General features: G+C 46.5%; 12 non-coding genes across 12 annotated transcripts; all 12 read left to right on the top strand.

The window, feature by feature from the left end:
• Positions 1–794: 794 nt before the first annotated feature.
• On the top strand, positions 795–913 carry LOC140575954 (5S ribosomal RNA). Its single transcript, XR_011981205.1, has one exon. It is a non-coding gene; the product is annotated as a 5S ribosomal RNA (ribosomal RNA).
• A 1,388-nt stretch (positions 914–2,301) lies between these two features.
• On the top strand, positions 2,302–2,420 carry LOC140575983 (5S ribosomal RNA). The gene has a single exon (XR_011981232.1). It is a non-coding gene; the product is annotated as a 5S ribosomal RNA (ribosomal RNA).
• A 1,390-nt stretch (positions 2,421–3,810) lies between these two features.
• LOC140576249 (5S ribosomal RNA) lies at positions 3,811–3,929 on the top strand. Its single transcript, XR_011981472.1, has one exon. It is a non-coding gene; the product is annotated as a 5S ribosomal RNA (ribosomal RNA).
• Positions 3,930–5,318: 1,389 nt separating this feature from the next.
• Positions 5,319–5,437, top strand: LOC140576248 (5S ribosomal RNA). Its single transcript, XR_011981471.1, has one exon. It is a non-coding gene; the product is annotated as a 5S ribosomal RNA (ribosomal RNA).
• Positions 5,438–6,815: 1,378 nt separating this feature from the next.
• On the top strand, positions 6,816–6,934 carry LOC140576399 (5S ribosomal RNA). Its single transcript, XR_011981614.1, has one exon. It is a non-coding gene; the product is annotated as a 5S ribosomal RNA (ribosomal RNA).
• Positions 6,935–8,322: 1,388 nt separating this feature from the next.
• On the top strand, positions 8,323–8,441 carry LOC140575645 (5S ribosomal RNA). Its single transcript, XR_011980916.1, has one exon. It is a non-coding gene; the product is annotated as a 5S ribosomal RNA (ribosomal RNA).
• A 1,388-nt stretch (positions 8,442–9,829) lies between these two features.
• LOC140575952 (5S ribosomal RNA) lies at positions 9,830–9,948 on the top strand. The gene has a single exon (XR_011981203.1). It is a non-coding gene; the product is annotated as a 5S ribosomal RNA (ribosomal RNA).
• Positions 9,949–11,336: 1,388 nt separating this feature from the next.
• Positions 11,337–11,455, top strand: LOC140575982 (5S ribosomal RNA). Its single transcript, XR_011981231.1, has one exon. It is a non-coding gene; the product is annotated as a 5S ribosomal RNA (ribosomal RNA).
• A 1,390-nt stretch (positions 11,456–12,845) lies between these two features.
• Positions 12,846–12,964, top strand: LOC140576247 (5S ribosomal RNA). The gene has a single exon (XR_011981470.1). It is a non-coding gene; the product is annotated as a 5S ribosomal RNA (ribosomal RNA).
• Positions 12,965–14,353: 1,389 nt separating this feature from the next.
• Positions 14,354–14,472, top strand: LOC140576246 (5S ribosomal RNA). Its single transcript, XR_011981469.1, has one exon. It is a non-coding gene; the product is annotated as a 5S ribosomal RNA (ribosomal RNA).
• Positions 14,473–15,850: 1,378 nt separating this feature from the next.
• On the top strand, positions 15,851–15,969 carry LOC140576398 (5S ribosomal RNA). The gene has a single exon (XR_011981613.1). It is a non-coding gene; the product is annotated as a 5S ribosomal RNA (ribosomal RNA).
• A 1,389-nt stretch (positions 15,970–17,358) lies between these two features.
• LOC140576244 (5S ribosomal RNA) lies at positions 17,359–17,477 on the top strand. Its single transcript, XR_011981467.1, has one exon. It is a non-coding gene; the product is annotated as a 5S ribosomal RNA (ribosomal RNA).
• The last annotated feature ends 23 nt before the right edge of the window (positions 17,478–17,500 follow it).

Here is a 17,500-nt window from a genome sequence, read left to right as displayed (position 1 = left end):
GCCGTGATGTTCATTTCACCGTTACACGCAACCTCAAGTCATGGGCCGCCATTCATGGGTCCCCGTTCTCGTTTCGGGGGGCTGATTTCCAGTTGTATTGAGTTTTTTTTAAATTCTCCTCCCAGACCTGCCTGCATCTACAACAGTTGTTCTTTTGTCCCCCTAAAGCTTCACAGAGCTCTTTGAACTTGACATGGCGACGCCACTTCCCTAAGTCAAAAGGCTGGCTGGCCCACTCAGCCCGAGCCTGCTTCACCGGCATCCCTGCGACTCGCAACTCACCTCAGAGCGATGCTTCGACCGGTGTGCTAGCGTGAGCTTTTTTCTTTTTTTTTTTTTGCCCGGCTTCCATATTGGTAGGAAGTAGCCTCTGCATTTATCCCGTATTCCTGTTGTACCTTAGTATGTGGAATTTAGGGGTGTAAATAAAAGGAGCCAAGACAGTTGAGAAAGATTTGTGATTTTGTAATTGTCCCGTTTCACAAGCCCATTCGACTCATGTGGCTTATGTGACTTTTATGTTGACAAGGCCGAGTCTGGCGGCCGGCGTTAGCCTTTGTTGCTGAATGTTCAAGTGTCAGCCAAAAGAGCAAGTTTTGTTGTTTTATTTTTTTGTGAAAAGAGAAGGAGGACAGGAGAGAGCAATGAAATGTGTGATTGGTTTGAATGAGCTTGGTGGGGTTGCTTTGGAAGTAAGAAAGGAGGGCGAGTAAATGTGTGTCCCCTGTAGTGTGGAAAAGGCAGCCGTCTTTTGCCGCATGCTTATAAATAGGCTGAGTGGAAGCAGTGCTCTCGCTTACGGCCATACCACCCTGAGCAGGCCTGATCTCGTCTGATCTTGGAAGCTAAGCAGGGTCGGGCCTGGTTAGTACTTGGATGGGAGACCGCCTGGGAATACCAGGTGCTGTAAGCTTTTGCCATCCTCAAGCACTTACATGCACATTCTTTCACTTGCTTTTCTTACTTTTACTCCATCTTACTTTACGCTTTCACAAATCTACAACGCATTACCCTTTCTTTTACATGTACGTCCTTGTGTTACATTTCATACGGTCTTTGGAGTCTTCAGAGTCGAAACATTTCAGCGTCAGATGCCGTTTAAGCCCACCTGCATGGCCTGCCATGGGATGGAAACCAATCAGTTGTAGTTTGGCTTAATTATAGCCAGTTGCTCTCAAAACAAAACACTGGAAAATATTCAACAAGAACTCTGTGGAGGGAATGCTGTGGATAAAAGTAACCCAAGCCTGCCAGTAGGGGTCAGTGTACGTTTGAGGAAACTGACAACATGGGGGGGAAAGTCTGTTACAGGATGTCAACGCAGAGCAGAACTACAACCAATCACAGTTACAGCTCATGGGTGGGACAAGCCCAATATTTGCTGTTAAAAACAAACAAACAAACAAAAAAACACCTGCTAATTTAGATCACTTACTTAGGTCACATTAAAGCAACACATCACGAAAGGGAGTGAGCCGTGGGGCAATAACAGCACCGTTTCGTCACAGCCGTGATGTTTATTTCACCGTTACACGCAACCTCAAGTCATGGGCCGCCATTCATGGGTCCCCGTTCTCGTTTCGGGGGGCTGATTTCCAGTTGTATTGAGTTTTTTTTAAATTCTCCTCCCAGACCTGCCTGCATCTACAACAGTTGTTCTTTTGTCCCCCTAAAGCTTCACAGAGCTCTTTGAACTTGACATGGCGACGCCACTTCCCTAAGTCAAAAGGCTGGCTGGCCCACTCAGCCCGAGCCTGCTTCACCGGCATCCCTGCGACTCGCAACTCACCTCAGAGCGATGCTTCGCCCGGCGTGCTAGCGTGAGCTTTTTTCTTTTTTTTTTTTTGCCCGGCTTCCATATTGGTAGGAAGTAGCCTCTGCATTTATCCCGTATTCCTGTTGTACCTTAGTATGTGGAATTTAGGGGTGTAAATAAAAGGAGCCAAGACAGTTGAGAAAGATTTGTGATTTTGTAATTGTCCCGTTTCACAAGCCCATTCGACTCATGTGGCTTATGTGACTTTTATGTTGACAAGGCCGAGTCTGGCGGCCGGCGTTAGCCTTTGTTGCTGAATGTTCAAGTGTCAGCCAAAAGAGCAAGTTTTGTTGTTTTATTTTTTTGTGAAAAGAGAAGGAGGACAGGAGAGAGCAATGAAATGTGTGATTGGTTTGAATGAGCTTGGTGGGGTTGCTTTGGAAGTAAGAAAGGAGGGCGAGTAAATGTGTGTCCCCTGTAGTGTGGAAAAGGCAGCCGTCTTTTGCCGCATGCTTATAAATAGGCTGAGTGGAAGCAGTGCTCTCGCTTACGGCCATACCACCCTGAGCACGCCTGATCTCGTCTGATCTTGGAAGCTAAGCAGGGTCGGGCCTGGTTAGTACTTGGATGGGAGACAGCCTGGGAATACCAGGTGCTGTAAGCTTTTGCCATCCTCAAGCACTTACATGCACATTCTTTCACTTGCTTTTCTTACTTTTACTCCATCTTACTTTACGCTTTCACAAATCTACAACGCATTACCCTTTCTTTTACATGTACGTCCTTGTGTTACATTTCATACGGTCTTTGGAGTCTTCAGAGTCGAAACATTTCAGCGTCAGATGCCGTTTAAGCCCACCTGCATGGCCTGCCATGGGATGGAAACCAATCAGTTGTAGTTTGGCTTAATTATAGCCAGTTGCTCTCAAAACAAAACACTGGAAAATATTCAACAAGAACTCTGTGGAGGGAATGCTGTGGATAAAAGTAACCCAAGCCTGCCAGTAGGGGTCAGTGTACGTTTGAGGAAACTGACAACATGGGGGGGAAAGTCTGTTACAGGATGTCAACGCAGAGCAGAACTACAACCAATCACAGTTACAGCTCATGGGTGGGACAAGCCCAATATTTGCTGTTAAAAACAAACAAACAAACAAAAAAACACCTGCTAATTTAGATCACTTACTTAGGTCACATTAAAGCAACACATCACGAAAGGGAGTGAGCCGTGGGGCAATAACAGCACCGTTTCGTCACAGCCGTGATGTTTATTTCACCGTTACACGCAACCTCAAGTCATGGGCCGCCATTCATGGGTCCCCGTTCTCGTTTCGGGGGGCTGATTTCCAGTTGTATTGAGTTTTTTTAAAATTCTCCTCCCAGACCTGCCTGCATCTACAACAGTTGTTCTTTTGTCCCCCTAAAGCTTCACAGAGCTCTTTGAACTTGACATGGCGACGCCACTTCCCTAAGTCAAAAGGCTGGCTGGCCCACTCAGCCCGAGCCTGCTTCACCGGCATCCCTGCGACTCGCAACTCACCTCAGAGCGATGCTTCGCCCGGCGTGCTAGCGTGAGCTTTTTTCTTTTTTTTTTTTTTGCCCGGCTTCCATATTGGTAGGAAGTAGCCTCTGCATTTATCCCGTATTCCTGTTGTACCTTAGTATGTGGAATTTAGGGGTGTAAATAAAAGGAGCCAAGACAGTTGAGAAAGATTTGTGATTTTGTAATTGTCCCGTTTCACAAGCCCATTCGACTCATGTGGCTTATGTGACTTTTATGTTGACAAGGCCGAGTCTGGCGGCCGGCGTTAGCCTTTGTTGCTGAATGTTCAAGTGTCAGCCAAAAGAGCAAGTTTTGTTGTTTTATTTTTTTTGTGAAAAGAGAAGGAGGACAGGAGAGAGCAATGAAATGTGTGATTGGTTTGAATGAGCTTGGTGGGGTTGCTTTGGAAGTAAGAAAGGAGGGCGAGTAAATGTGTGTCCCCTGTAGTGTGGAAAAGGCAGCCGTCTTTTGCCGCATGCTGATAAATAGGCTGAGTGGAAGCAGCGCTCTCGCTTACGGCCATACCACCCTGAGCACGCCCGATCTCGTCTGATCTCGGAAGCTAAGCAGGGTCGGGCCTGGTTAGTACTTGGATGGGAGACCGCCTGGGAATACCAGGTGCTGTAAGCTTTTGCCATCCTCAAGCACTTACATGCACATTCTTTCACTTGCTTTTCTTACTTTTACTCCATCTTACTTTACGCTTTCACAAATCTACAACGCATTACCCTTTCTTTTACATGTACGTCCTTGTGTTACATTTCATACGGTCTTTGGAGTCTTCAGAGTCGAAACATTTCAGCGTCAGATGCCGTTTAAGCCCACCTGCATGGCCTGCCATGGGATGGAAACCAATCAGTTGTAGTTTGGCTTAATTATAGCCAGTTGCTCTCAAAACAAAACACTGGAAAATATTCAACAAGAACTCTGTGGAGGGAATGCTGTGGATAAAAGTAACCCAAGCCTGCCAGTAGGGGTCAGTGTACGTTTGAGGAAACTGACAACATGGGGGGGAAAGTCTGTTACAGGATGTCAACGCAGAGCAGAACTACAACCAATCACAGTTACAGCTCATGGGTGGGACAAGCCCAATATTTGCTGTTAAAAACAAACAAACAAACAAAAAAACACCTGCTAATTTAGATCACTTACTTAGGTCACATTAAAGCAACACATCACGAAAGGGAGTGAGCCGTGGGGCAATAACAGCACCGTTTCGTCACAGCCGTGATGTTTATTTCACCGTTACACGCAACCTCAAGTCATGGGCCGCCATTCATGGGTCCCCGTTCTCGTTTCGGGGGGCTGATTTCCAGTTGTATTGAGTTTTTTTAAAATTCTCCTCCCAGACCTGCCTGCATCTACAACAGTTGTTCTTTTGTCCCCCTAAAGCTTCACAGAGCTCTTTGAACTTGACATGGCGACGCCACTTCCCTAAGTCAAAAGGCTGGCTGGCCCACTCAGCCCGAGCCTGCTTCACCGGCATCCCTGCGACTCGCAACTCACCTCAGAGCGATGCTTCGCCCGGCGTGCTAGCGTGAGCTTTTTTCTTTTTTTTTTTTTGTCCGGCTTCCATATTGGTAGTAAGTAGCCTCTGCATTTATCCCGTATTCCTGTTGTACCTTAGTATGTGGAATTTAGGGGTGTAAATAAAAGGAGCCAAGACAGTTGAGAAAGATTTGTGATTTTGTAATTGTCCCGTTTCACAAGCCCATTCGACTCATGTGGCTTATGTGACTTTTATGTTGACAAGGCCGAGTCTGGCGGCCGGCGTTAGCCTTTGTTGCTGAATGTTCAAGTGTCAGCCAAAAGAGCAAGTTTTGTTGTTTTATTTTTTTTGTGAAAAGAGAAGGAGGACAGGAGAGAGCAATGAAATGTGTGATTGGTTTGAATGAGCTTGGTGGGGTTGCTTTGGAAGTAAGAAAGGAGGGCGAGTAAATGTGTGTCCCCTGTAGTGTGGAAAAGGCAGCCGTCTTTTGCCGCATGCTTATAAATAGGCTGAGTGGAAGCAGTGCTCTCGCTTACGGCCATACCACCCTGAGCACGCCCGATCTCGTCTGATCTCGGAAGCTAAGCAGGGTCGGGCCTGGTTAGTACTTGGATGGGAGACCGCCTGGGAATACCAGGTGCTGTAAGCTTTTGCCATCCTCAAGCACATTCTTTCACTTGCTTTTCTTACTTTTACTCCATCTTACTTTACGCTTTCACAAATCTACAACGCATTACCCTTTCTTTTACATGTACGTCCTTGTGTTACATTTCATACGGTCTTTGGAGTCTTCAGAGTCGAAACATTTCAGCGTCAGATGCCGTTTAAGCCCACCTGCATGGCCTGCCATGGGATGGAAACCAATCAGTTGTAGTTTGGCTTAATTATAGCCAGTTGCTCTCAAAACAAAACACTGGAAAATATTCAACAAGAACTCTGTGGAGGGAATGCTGTGGATAAAAGTAACCCAAGCCTGCCAGTAGGGGTCAGTGTACGTTTGAGGAAACTGACAACATGGGGGGGAAAGTCTGTTACAGGATGTCAACGCAGAGCAGAACTACAACCAATCACAGTTACAGCTCATGGGTGGGACAAGCCCAATATTTGCTGTTAAAAACAAACAAACAAACAAAAAAACACCTGCTAATTTAGATCACTTACTTAGGTCACATTAAAGCAACACATCACGAAAGGGAGTGAGCCGTGGGGCAATAACAGCACCGTTTCGTCACAGCCGTGATGTTTATTTCACCGTTACACGCAACCTCAAGTCATGGGCCGCCATTCATGGGTCCCCGTTCTCGTTTCGGGGGGCTGATTTCCAGTTGTATTGAGTTTTTTTTAAATTCTCCTCCCAGACCTGCCTGCATCTACAACAGTTGTTCTTTTGTCCCCCTAAAGCTTCACAGAGCTCTTTGAACTTGACATGGCGACGCCACTTCCCTAAGTCAAAAGGCTGGCTGGCCCACTCAGCCCGAGCCTGCTTCACCGGCATCCCTGCGACTCGCAACTCACCTCAGAGCGATGCTTCGCCCGGCGTGCTAGCGTGAGCTTTTTTCTTTTTTTTTTTTTGCCCGGCTTCCATATTGGTAGGAAGTAGCCTCTGCATTTATCCCGTATTCCTGTTGTACCTTAGTATGTGGAATTTAGGGGTGTAAATAAAAGGAGCCAAGACAGTTGAGAAAGATTTGTGATTTTGTAATTGTCCCGTTTCACAAGCCCATTCGACTCATGTGGCTTATGTGACTTTTATGTTGACAAGGCCGAGTCTGGCGGCCGGCGTTAGCCTTTGTTGCTGAATGTTCAAGTGTCAGCCAAAAGAGCAAGTTTTGTTGTTTTATTTTTTTGTGAAAAGAGAAGGAGGACAGGAGAGAGCAATGAAATGTGTGATTGGTTTGAATGAGCTTGGTGGGGTTGCTTTGGAAGTAAGAAAGGAGGGCGAGTAAATGTGTGTCCCCTGTAGTGTGGAAAAGGCAGCCGTCTTTTGCCGCATGCTTATAAATAGGCTGAGTGGAAGCAGTGCTCTCGCTTACGGCCATACCACCCTGAGCACGCCCGATCTCGTCTGATCTCGGAAGCTAAGCAGGGTCGGGCCTGGTTAGTACTTGGATGGGAGACCACCTGGGAATACCGGGTGCTGTAAGCTTTTGCCATCCTCAAGCACTTACATGCACATTCTTTCACTTGCTTTTCTTACTTTTACTCCATCTTACTTTACGCTTTCACAAATCTACAACGCATTACCCTTTCTTTTACATGTACGTCCTTGTGTTACATTTCATACGGTCTTTGGAGTCTTCAGAGTCGAAACATTTCAGCGTCAGATGCCGTTTAAGCCCACCTGCATGGCCTGCCATGGGATGGAAACCAATCAGTTGTAGTTTGGCTTAATTATAGCCAGTTGCTCTCAAAACAAAACACTGGAAAATATTCAACAAGAACTCTGTGGAGGGAATGCTGTGGATAAAAGTAACCCAAGCCTGCCAGTAGGGGTCAGTGTACGTTTGAGGAAACTGACAACATGGGGGGGAAAGTCTGTTACAGGATGTCAACGCAGAGCAGAACTACAACCAATCACAGTTACAGCTCATGGGTGGGACAAGCCCAATATTTGCTGTTAAAAACAAACAAACAAACAAAAAAACACCTGCTAATTTAGATCACTTACTTAGGTCACATTAAAGCAACACATCACGAAAGGGAGTGAGCCGTGGGGCAATAACAGCACCGTTTCGTCACAGCCGTGATGTTTATTTCACCGTTACACGCAACCTCAAGTCATGGGCCGCCATTCATGGGTCCCCGTTCTCGTTTCGGGGGGCTGATTTCCAGTTGTATTGAGTTTTTTTTAAATTCTCCTCCCAGACCTGCCTGCATCTACAACAGTTGTTCTTTTGTCCCCCTAAAGCTTCACAGAGCTCTTTGAACTTGACATGGCGACGCCACTTCCCTAAGTCAAAAGGCTGGCTGGCCCACTCAGCCCGAGCCTGCTTCACCGGCATCCCTGCGACTCGCAACTCACCTCAGAGCGATGCTTCGACCGGTGTGCTAGCGTGAGCTTTTTTCTTTTTTTTTTTTTGCCCGGCTTCCATATTGGTAGGAAGTAGCCTCTGCATTTATCCCGTATTCCTGTTGTACCTTAGTATGTGGAATTTAGGGGTGTAAATAAAAGGAGCCAAGACAGTTGAGAAAGATTTGTGATTTTGTAATTGTCCCGTTTCACAAGCCCATTCGACTCATGTGGCTTATGTGACTTTTATGTTGACAAGGCCGAGTCTGGCGGCCGGCGTTAGCCTTTGTTGCTGAATGTTCAAGTGTCAGCCAAAAGAGCAAGTTTTGTTGTTTTATTTTTTTGTGAAAAGAGAAGGAGGACAGGAGAGAGCAATGAAATGTGTGATTGGTTTGAATGAGCTTGGTGGGGTTGCTTTGGAAGTAAGAAAGGAGGGCGAGTAAATGTGTGTCCCCTGTAGTGTGGAAAAGGCAGCCGTCTTTTGCCGCATGCTTATAAATAGGCTGAGTGGAAGCAGTGCTCTCGCTTACGGCCATACCACCCTGAGCACGCCTGATCTCGTCTGATCTCGGAAGCTAAGCAGGGTCGGGCCTGGTTAGTACTTGGATGGGAGACCGCCTGGGAATACCGGGTGCTGTAAGCTTTTGCCATCCTCAAGCACTTACATGCACATTCTTTCACTTGCTTTTCTTACTTTTACTCCATCTTACTTTACGCTTTCACAAATCTACAATGCATTACCCTTTCTTTTACATGTACGTCCTTGTGTTACATTTCATACGGTCTTTGGAGTCTTCAGAGTCGAAACATTTCAGCGTCAGATGCCGTTTAAGCCCACCTGCATGGCCTGCCATGGGATGGAAACCAATCAGTTGTAGTTTGGCTTAATTATAGCCAGTTGCTCTCAAAACAAAACACTGGAAAATATTCAACAAGAACTCTGTGGAGGGAATGCTGTGGATAAAAGTAACCCAAGCCTGCCAGTAGGGGTCAGTGTACGTTTGAGGAAACTGACAACATGGGGGGGAAAGTCTGTTACAGGATGTCAACGCAGAGCAGAACTACAACCAATCACAGTTACAGCTCATGGGTGGGACAAGCCCAATATTTGCTGTTAAAAACAAACAAACAAACAAAAAAACACCTGCTAATTTAGATCACTTACTTAGGTCACATTAAAGCAACACATCACGAAAGGGAGTGAGCCGTGGGGCAATAACAGCACCGTTTCGTCACAGCCGTGATGTTCATTTCACCGTTACACGCAACCTCAAGTCATGGGCCGCCATTCATGGGTCCCCGTTCTCGTTTCGGGGGGCTGATTTCCAGTTGTATTGAGTTTTTTTTAAATTCTCCTCCCAGACCTGCCTGCATCTACAACAGTTGTTCTTTTGTCCCCCTAAAGCTTCACAGAGCTCTTTGAACTTGACATGGCGACGCCACTTCCCTAAGTCAAAAGGCTGGCTGGCCCACTCAGCCCGAGCCTGCTTCACCGGCATCCCTGCGACTCGCAACTCACCTCAGAGCGATGCTTCGACCGGTGTGCTAGCGTGAGCTTTTTTCTTTTTTTTTTTTTGCCCGGCTTCCATATTGGTAGGAAGTAGCCTCTGCATTTATCCCGTATTCCTGTTGTACCTTAGTATGTGGAATTTAGGGGTGTAAATAAAAGGAGCCAAGACAGTTGAGAAAGATTTGTGATTTTGTAATTGTCCCGTTTCACAAGCCCATTCGACTCATGTGGCTTATGTGACTTTTATGTTGACAAGGCCGAGTCTGGCGGCCGGCGTTAGCCTTTGTTGCTGAATGTTCAAGTGTCAGCCAAAAGAGCAAGTTTTGTTGTTTTATTTTTTTGTGAAAAGAGAAGGAGGACAGGAGAGAGCAATGAAATGTGTGATTGGTTTGAATGAGCTTGGTGGGGTTGCTTTGGAAGTAAGAAAGGAGGGCGAGTAAATGTGTGTCCCCTGTAGTGTGGAAAAGGCAGCCGTCTTTTGCCGCATGCTTATAAATAGGCTGAGTGGAAGCAGTGCTCTCGCTTACGGCCATACCACCCTGAGCAGGCCTGATCTCGTCTGATCTTGGAAGCTAAGCAGGGTCGGGCCTGGTTAGTACTTGGATGGGAGACCGCCTGGGAATACCAGGTGCTGTAAGCTTTTGCCATCCTCAAGCACTTACATGCACATTCTTTCACTTGCTTTTCTTACTTTTACTCCATCTTACTTTACGCTTTCACAAATCTACAACGCATTACCCTTTCTTTTACATGTACGTCCTTGTGTTACATTTCATACGGTCTTTGGAGTCTTCAGAGTCGAAACATTTCAGCGTCAGATGCCGTTTAAGCCCACCTGCATGGCCTGCCATGGGATGGAAACCAATCAGTTGTAGTTTGGCTTAATTATAGCCAGTTGCTCTCAAAACAAAACACTGGAAAATATTCAACAAGAACTCTGTGGAGGGAATGCTGTGGATAAAAGTAACCCAAGCCTGCCAGTAGGGGTCAGTGTACGTTTGAGGAAACTGACAACATGGGGGGGAAAGTCTGTTACAGGATGTCAACGCAGAGCAGAACTACAACCAATCACAGTTACAGCTCATGGGTGGGACAAGCCCAATATTTGCTGTTAAAAACAAACAAACAAACAAAAAAACACCTGCTAATTTAGATCACTTACTTAGGTCACATTAAAGCAACACATCACGAAAGGGAGTGAGCCGTGGGGCAATAACAGCACCGTTTCGTCACAGCCGTGATGTTTATTTCACCGTTACACGCAACCTCAAGTCATGGGCCGCCATTCATGGGTCCCCGTTCTCGTTTCGGGGGGCTGATTTCCAGTTGTATTGAGTTTTTTTTAAATTCTCCTCCCAGACCTGCCTGCATCTACAACAGTTGTTCTTTTGTCCCCCTAAAGCTTCACAGAGCTCTTTGAACTTGACATGGCGACGCCACTTCCCTAAGTCAAAAGGCTGGCTGGCCCACTCAGCCCGAGCCTGCTTCACCGGCATCCCTGCGACTCGCAACTCACCTCAGAGCGATGCTTCGCCCGGCGTGCTAGCGTGAGCTTTTTTCTTTTTTTTTTTTTGCCCGGCTTCCATATTGGTAGGAAGTAGCCTCTGCATTTATCCCGTATTCCTGTTGTACCTTAGTATGTGGAATTTAGGGGTGTAAATAAAAGGAGCCAAGACAGTTGAGAAAGATTTGTGATTTTGTAATTGTCCCGTTTCACAAGCCCATTCGACTCATGTGGCTTATGTGACTTTTATGTTGACAAGGCCGAGTCTGGCGGCCGGCGTTAGCCTTTGTTGCTGAATGTTCAAGTGTCAGCCAAAAGAGCAAGTTTTGTTGTTTTATTTTTTTGTGAAAAGAGAAGGAGGACAGGAGAGAGCAATGAAATGTGTGATTGGTTTGAATGAGCTTGGTGGGGTTGCTTTGGAAGTAAGAAAGGAGGGCGAGTAAATGTGTGTCCCCTGTAGTGTGGAAAAGGCAGCCGTCTTTTGCCGCATGCTTATAAATAGGCTGAGTGGAAGCAGTGCTCTCGCTTACGGCCATACCACCCTGAGCACGCCTGATCTCGTCTGATCTTGGAAGCTAAGCAGGGTCGGGCCTGGTTAGTACTTGGATGGGAGACAGCCTGGGAATACCAGGTGCTGTAAGCTTTTGCCATCCTCAAGCACTTACATGCACATTCTTTCACTTGCTTTTCTTACTTTTACTCCATCTTACTTTACGCTTTCACAAATCTACAACGCATTACCCTTTCTTTTACATGTACGTCCTTGTGTTACATTTCATACGGTCTTTGGAGTCTTCAGAGTCGAAACATTTCAGCGTCAGATGCCGTTTAAGCCCACCTGCATGGCCTGCCATGGGATGGAAACCAATCAGTTGTAGTTTGGCTTAATTATAGCCAGTTGCTCTCAAAACAAAACACTGGAAAATATTCAACAAGAACTCTGTGGAGGGAATGCTGTGGATAAAAGTAACCCAAGCCTGCCAGTAGGGGTCAGTGTACGTTTGAGGAAACTGACAACATGGGGGGGAAAGTCTGTTACAGGATGTCAACGCAGAGCAGAACTACAACCAATCACAGTTACAGCTCATGGGTGGGACAAGCCCAATATTTGCTGTTAAAAACAAACAAACAAACAAAAAAACACCTGCTAATTTAGATCACTTACTTAGGTCACATTAAAGCAACACATCACGAAAGGGAGTGAGCCGTGGGGCAATAACAGCACCGTTTCGTCACAGCCGTGATGTTTATTTCACCGTTACACGCAACCTCAAGTCATGGGCCGCCATTCATGGGTCCCCGTTCTCGTTTCGGGGGGCTGATTTCCAGTTGTATTGAGTTTTTTTAAAATTCTCCTCCCAGACCTGCCTGCATCTACAACAGTTGTTCTTTTGTCCCCCTAAAGCTTCACAGAGCTCTTTGAACTTGACATGGCGACGCCACTTCCCTAAGTCAAAAGGCTGGCTGGCCCACTCAGCCCGAGCCTGCTTCACCGGCATCCCTGCGACTCGCAACTCACCTCAGAGCGATGCTTCGCCCGGCGTGCTAGCGTGAGCTTTTTTCTTTTTTTTTTTTTTGCCCGGCTTCCATATTGGTAGGAAGTAGCCTCTGCATTTATCCCGTATTCCTGTTGTACCTTAGTATGTGGAATTTAGGGGTGTAAATAAAAGGAGCCAAGACAGTTGAGAAAGATTTGTGATTTTGTAATTGTCCCGTTTCACAAGCCCATTCGACTCATGTGGCTTATGTGACTTTTATGTTGACAAGGCCGAGTCTGGCGGCCGGCGTTAGCCTTTGTTGCTGAATGTTCAAGTGTCAGCCAAAAGAGCAAGTTTTGTTGTTTTATTTTTTTTGTGAAAAGAGAAGGAGGACAGGAGAGAGCAATGAAATGTGTGATTGGTTTGAATGAGCTTGGTGGGGTTGCTTTGGAAGTAAGAAAGGAGGGCGAGTAAATGTGTGTCCCCTGTAGTGTGGAAAAGGCAGCCGTCTTTTGCCGCATGCTGATAAATAGGCTGAGTGGAAGCAGCGCTCTCGCTTACGGCCATACCACCCTGAGCACGCCCGATCTCGTCTGATCTCGGAAGCTAAGCAGGGTCGGGCCTGGTTAGTACTTGGATGGGAGACCGCCTGGGAATACCAGGTGCTGTAAGCTTTTGCCATCCTCAAGCACTTACATGCACATTCTTTCACTTGCTTTTCTTACTTTTACTCCATCTTACTTTACGCTTTCACAAATCTACAACGCATTACCCTTTCTTTTACATGTACGTCCTTGTGTTACATTTCATACGGTCTTTGGAGTCTTCAGAGTCGAAACATTTCAGCGTCAGATGCCGTTTAAGCCCACCTGCATGGCCTGCCATGGGATGGAAACCAATCAGTTGTAGTTTGGCTTAATTATAGCCAGTTGCTCTCAAAACAAAACACTGGAAAATATTCAACAAGAACTCTGTGGAGGGAATGCTGTGGATAAAAGTAACCCAAGCCTGCCAGTAGGGGTCAGTGTACGTTTGAGGAAACTGACAACATGGGGGGGAAAGTCTGTTACAGGATGTCAACGCAGAGCAGAACTACAACCAATCACAGTTACAGCTCATGGGTGGGACAAGCCCAATATTTGCTGTTAAAAACAAACAAACAAACAAAAAAACACCTGCTAATTTAGATCACTTACTTAGGTCACATTAAAGCAACACATCACGAAAGGGAGTGAGCCGTGGGGCAATAACAGCACCGTTTCGTCACAGCCGTGATGTTTATTTCACCGTTACACGCAACCTCAAGTCATGGGCCGCCATTCATGGGTCCCCGTTCTCGTTTCGGGGGGCTGATTTCCAGTTGTATTGAGTTTTTTTAAAATTCTCCTCCCAGACCTGCCTGCATCTACAACAGTTGTTCTTTTGTCCCCCTAAAGCTTCACAGAGCTCTTTGAACTTGACATGGCGACGCCACTTCCCTAAGTCAAAAGGCTGGCTGGCCCACTCAGCCCGAGCCTGCTTCACCGGCATCCCTGCGACTCGCAACTCACCTCAGAGCGATGCTTCGCCCGGCGTGCTAGCGTGAGCTTTTTTCTTTTTTTTTTTTTGTCCGGCTTCCATATTGGTAGTAAGTAGCCTCTGCATTTATCCCGTATTCCTGTTGTACCTTAGTATGTGGAATTTAGGGGTGTAAATAAAAGGAGCCAAGACAGTTGAGAAAGATTTGTGATTTTGTAATTGTCCCGTTTCACAAGCCCATTCGACTCATGTGGCTTATGTGACTTTTATGTTGACAAGGCCGAGTCTGGCGGCCGGCGTTAGCCTTTGTTGCTGAATGTTCAAGTGTCAGCCAAAAGAGCAAGTTTTGTTGTTTTATTTTTTTTGTGAAAAGAGAAGGAGGACAGGAGAGAGCAATGAAATGTGTGATTGGTTTGAATGAGCTTGGTGGGGTTGCTTTGGAAGTAAGAAAGGAGGGCGAGTAAATGTGTGTCCCCTGTAGTGTGGAAAAGGCAGCCGTCTTTTGCCGCATGCTTATAAATAGGCTGAGTGGAAGCAGTGCTCTCGCTTACGGCCATACCACCCTGAGCACGCCCGATCTCGTCTGATCTCGGAAGCTAAGCAGGGTCGGGCCTGGTTAGTACTTGGATGGGAGACCGCCTGGGAATACCAGGTGCTGTAAGCTTTTGCCATCCTCAAGCACATTCTTTCACTTGCTTTTCTTACTTTTACTCCATCTTACTTTACGCTTTCACAAATCTACAACGCATTACCCTTTCTTTTACATGTACGTCCTTGTGTTACATTTCATACGGTCTTTGGAGTCTTCAGAGTCGAAACATTTCAGCGTCAGATGCCGTTTAAGCCCACCTGCATGGCCTGCCATGGGATGGAAACCAATCAGTTGTAGTTTGGCTTAATTATAGCCAGTTGCTCTCAAAACAAAACACTGGAAAATATTCAACAAGAACTCTGTGGAGGGAATGCTGTGGATAAAAGTAACCCAAGCCTGCCAGTAGGGGTCAGTGTACGTTTGAGGAAACTGACAACATGGGGGGGAAAGTCTGTTACAGGATGTCAACGCAGAGCAGAACTACAACCAATCACAGTTACAGCTCATGGGTGGGACAAGCCCAATATTTGCTGTTAAAAACAAACAAACAAACAAAAAAACACCTGCTAATTTAGATCACTTACTTAGGTCACATTAAAGCAACACATCACGAAAGGGAGTGAGCCGTGGGGCAATAACAGCACCGTTTCGTCACAGCCGTGATGTTTATTTCACCGTTACACGCAACCTCAAGTCATGGGCCGCCATTCATGGGTCCCCGTTCTCGTTTCGGGGGGCTGATTTCCAGTTGTATTGAGTTTTTTTTAAATTCTCCTCCCAGACCTGCCTGCATCTACAACAGTTGTTCTTTTGTCCCCCTAAAGCTTCACAGAGCTCTTTGAACTTGACATGGCGACGCCACTTCCCTAAGTCAAAAGGCTGGCTGGCCCACTCAGCCCGAGCCTGCTTCACCGGCATCCCTGCGACTCGCAACTCACCTCAGAGCGATGCTTCGCCCGGCGTGCTAGCGTGAGCTTTTTTCTTTTTTTTTTTTTGCCCGGCTTCCATATTGGTAGGAAGTAGCCTCTGCATTTATCCCGTATTCCTGTTGTACCTTAGTATGTGGAATTTAGGGGTGTAAATAAAAGGAGCCAAGACAGTTGAGAAAGATTTGTGATTTTGTAATTGTCCCGTTTCACAAGCCCATTCGACTCATGTGGCTTATGTGACTTTTATGTTGACAAGGCCGAGTCTGGCGGCCGGCGTTAGCCTTTGTTGCTGAATGTTCAAGTGTCAGCCAAAAGAGCAAGTTTTGTTGTTTTATTTTTTTGTGAAAAGAGAAGGAGGACAGGAGAGAGCAATGAAATGTGTGATTGGTTTGAATGAGCTTGGTGGGGTTGCTTTGGAAGTAAGAAAGGAGGGCGAGTAAATGTGTGTCCCCTGTAGTGTGGAAAAGGCAGCCGTCTTTTGCCGCATGCTTATAAATAGGCTGAGTGGAAGCAGTGCTCTCGCTTACGGCCATACCACCCTGAGCACGCCCGATCTCGTCTGATCTCGGAAGCTAAGCAGGGTCGGGCCTGGTTAGTACTTGGATGGGAGACCACCTGGGAATACCGGGTGCTGTAAGCTTTTGCCATCCTCAAGCACTTACATGCACATTCTTTCACTTGCTTTTCTTACTTTTACTCCATCTTACTTTACGCTTTCACAAATCTACAACGCATTACCCTTTCTTTTACATGTACGTCCTTGTGTTACATTTCATACGGTCTTTGGAGTCTTCAGAGTCGAAACATTTCAGCGTCAGATGCCGTTTAAGCCCACCTGCATGGCCTGCCATGGGATGGAAACCAATCAGTTGTAGTTTGGCTTAATTATAGCCAGTTGCTCTCAAAACAAAACACTGGAAAATATTCAACAAGAACTCTGTGGAGGGAATGCTGTGGATAAAAGTAACCCAAGCCTGCCAGTAGGGGTCAGTGTACGTTTGAGGAAACTGACAACATGGGGGGGAAAGTCTGTTACAGGATGTCAACGCAGAGCAGAACTACAACCAATCACAGTTACAGCTCATGGGTGGGACAAGCCCAATATTTGCTGTTAAAAACAAACAAACAAACAAAAAAACACCTGCTAATTTAGATCACTTACTTAGGTCACATTAAAGCAACACATCACGAAAGGGAGTGAGCCGTGGGGCAATAACAGCACCGTTTCGTCACAGCCGTGATGTTTATTTCACCGTTACACGCAACCTCAAGTCATGGGCCGCCATTCATGGGTCCCCGTTCTCGTTTCGGGGGGCTGATTTCCAGTTGTATTGAGTTTTTTTAAAATTCTCCTCCCAGACCTGCCTGCATCTACAACAGTTGTTCTTTTGTCCCCCTAAAGCTTCACAGAGCTCTTTGAACTTGACATGGCGACGCCACTTCCCTAAGTCAAAAGGCTGGCTGGCCCACTCAGCCCGAGCCTGCTTCACCGGCATCCCTGCGACTCGCAACTCACCTCAGAGCGATGCTTCGCCCGGCGTGCTAGCGTGAGCTTTTTTCTTTTTTTTTTTTTGTCCGGCTTCCATATTGGTAGTAAGTAGCCTCTGCATTTATCCCGTATTCCTGTTGTACCTTAGTATGTGGAATTTAGGGGTGTAAATAAAAGGAGCCAAGACAGTTGAGAAAGATTTGTGATTTTGTAATTGTCCCGTTTCACAAGCCCATTCGACTCATGTGGCTTATGTGACTTTTATGTTGACAAGGCCGAGTCTGGCGGCCGGCGTTAGCCTTTGTTGCTGAATGTTCAAGTGTCAGCCAAAAGAGCAAGTTTTGTTGTTTTATTTTTTTTGTGAAAAGAGAAGGAGGACAGGAGAGAGCAATGAAATGTGTGATTGGTTTGAATGAGCTTGGTGGGGTTGCTTTGGAAGTAAGAAAGGAGGGCGAGTAAATGTGTGTCCCCTGTAGTGTGGAAAAGGCAGCCGTCTTTTGCCGCATGCTTATAAATAGGCTGAGTGGAAGCAGTGCTCTCGCTTACGGCCATACCACCCTGAGCACGCCCGATCTCGTCTGATCTCGGAAGCTAAGCAGGGTCGGGCCTGGTTAGTACTTGGATGGGAGACCGCCTGGGAATACCAGGTGCTGTAAGCTTTTGCCATCCTCAAGCACATTCT

The sequence above is a fragment of the Salminus brasiliensis genome, chromosome 13 (assembly GCF_030463535.1).
Source record: "Salminus brasiliensis chromosome 13, fSalBra1.hap2, whole genome shotgun sequence".
Taxonomy (NCBI): domain Eukaryota; kingdom Metazoa; phylum Chordata; class Actinopteri; order Characiformes; family Bryconidae; genus Salminus; species Salminus brasiliensis.
The sequence above is the reverse complement of the archived record's forward strand: the minus strand, read 5'-3'. Positions and strand labels throughout refer to the sequence as shown.